The following is a 2,458-nucleotide window of genomic DNA, read 5'->3' as shown; positions in this document are numbered from 1 at the left end:
CTTTTTCATCTGTGCTGGCTTTGAACTGCAACTAGGATCTCAGCCTCCTGAGTAGCTATGATTACAGGTATAAGCCACTGGCACCAGCAAGACTGACTTAATCTTATGGAACTTATATTCCTCACTGCAAACTGAATTTCAGCTGACTTCACATGTTCTCTGGAATTTAAAGAAGGATAGATTGTGGTGGCTGAAGAAAACATTTCATGTGGATCCTGAATGCCTACGAAAGTCGCATGTGTGAAGCTTAGTTCCTAGCCTGAGACACCATTGGAAGATGATGAAATCTTAAGGGCCAAAGCCTAGTGGAAGGGGAACTCAGTCCTTGGAGTGTGTCCTGTAAGAAAATATTAGGGCTTAATCCTCTTCCTGTCTCTCTGTTTCCTGGCCTCCTTAAGTGAGCAACTCTTCTGGCACTTCATTCCACCATGATGGAATTCCTTGCCCAACAGGAATAGGGCCAAGAGGACATGGACTAAATTCATGAATCCCTGAGCAAAATCAAAACTTACAGTTATATCAGGTATCTCGAATGTTTTGTAACATAGTCAGAAGCTGTATAAAAGCATACTTTTTCTTTCTTTTTTTATTTTTGACAGTTGTGGCACCTGAACTCTGGGCCTCGGCACTGTCCCTCAGCTCTTCAGACCAAGGATAGAGCTTTATCACTTGAGCCACAGCTCCATTTCTGGCTTTTTTGGCTTATGTATTGCTGGGGAATCAAACCTAGGACCTCATGCATGCAAGGCAAGCACTCTACCACTGAGCCACCTTCCCAGCCCTATAAAATCATATTCTTTTTTTTTTTTTAATTGTGAAGATACTGTACAGAGGGGTTACAATTACATGGGCAAGATAATGAGTACATTTCTTATCAAGCATTGTAGCCTCCTTCTTTGTTTCCCCTTCCCATCCTCCCCCCACACACCCGCAATCTTCCCCCCCTCCCCAAAGTTGTAAAGTTCGTTTTCGACATAACGACTTGTACATCTCATTGTTGCAATGGGTCCACCTGTATCCCTATTTAAACGATTTGTTTTTCCCTTTCCCCTCCACAAATTATACCGACATCAAATACAGTGAAAGCAGGGGTTATATATACTGTGGGGGAGGGACATACAAAGCAACAAAGAAATCATCTTATAAATGTGTTAGAAACAATCGCATGAAAAAAAAATTTGAATACATATCTTAGGGTTCATTTCCCTAACATCAACTTATCTGACCTTTTCTACTTGACTCAGACATATACTAGATATAGTCCCATTTGTTAGGAAATGGAAAAGCTTGGAAAAAGCATATTTTTCATCATAAACTTTACCATTCTTTTTGTTGTTGTTGTTGTTGGTTGTGCGGCTTGAACTCTGGGTCTGGGTGTTATCCCTCAGCTCTTCAGCTCAAGGCAAGCTCGCTACAATTTGAGTCACAGTGCCACTTCCAGTTTTCTGGTGGTTTCTTGGAGATAAGAGTCTCATGGACTTTCCTGCCAAGGCTGGCTTTAAACCGCGATTCTCAGATCTCAGCCTCCTGAGTAGCTAGGATTAGAGGCATGGGCCACCAGTGCCCAGCAACTTTACCATTCTTGAAGAGGTATAAAATTGGGAGAGATATTTGGAAATTAACATAAATCTGATTTGCTTAACAGATGCTAGTCAGAATTATTGAGGCAGATAGATTGAGGGGTTACTATTTTACTTACCTTTTATACTCTTATTCTAGAGTTACAGAGTTAGTGGACAAATGCCACCTGACACTGGAGAGATAAGAGCAACAGTGGTTGCTTTTTACAGGATCCTGGTAGCATAGGGAGGAAGACAACACTGGGGTGACCCACTTGTCCAGAATAAGCATTTAGAAGATACGATAAACTTGTGGTAACAGGAGCCTGATATATTGAATAACGTTTTACTAGGAGGGAACTGAAGCCTGTTACTCAGACGTGAGAGGAACAATACTGACACATTTGATAAAGATTAGGACTTGGTGAGGGAGCTTCAACTGCAGAATTGAAAGAGAATTTGTGCTTAGGTTATCTAAGACCCTGTGGATTTAATCATATATCAAGGCTGTACTCAACTGATTATTATTTATGCTACAGATGTCAGGAAGGGTCAGAAATAAGAGGATGCTGGTTGGCTATATAGAATCATGAGAAATTTGGGGGGAAATCACATGTTTTCTAGAGAAGTTTTACATACAAATTGTTGTAGATATGCAACAAAACAACTTTCTCTATCATCTCTCCTTTAACATAATCAGAAACATCTACTTCAACACTGCAGAATTTGGTGCAAGTGAATCCCTAAGGGTAAGCAAAGAAGTACTGAATCAACTCTAAATTTGGCACGGTATTAGAACAGAGACTGCCTGTGGGGACAGTAGAACTGACTCATCTCAATCAGTATTTTATGAGCTTGGTTTTCTAAGTCCATTATCTGCTTTCCAATTTTGTTAGCAC

Source organism: Dipodomys spectabilis, unplaced genomic scaffold (assembly GCF_019054845.1).
Source record: "Dipodomys spectabilis isolate Male_0828 unplaced genomic scaffold, ASM1905484v1 ptg000436l, whole genome shotgun sequence".
NCBI classification, from domain to species: domain Eukaryota; kingdom Metazoa; phylum Chordata; class Mammalia; order Rodentia; family Heteromyidae; genus Dipodomys; species Dipodomys spectabilis.
Note: the sequence above shows the minus strand (reverse complement) of the source record.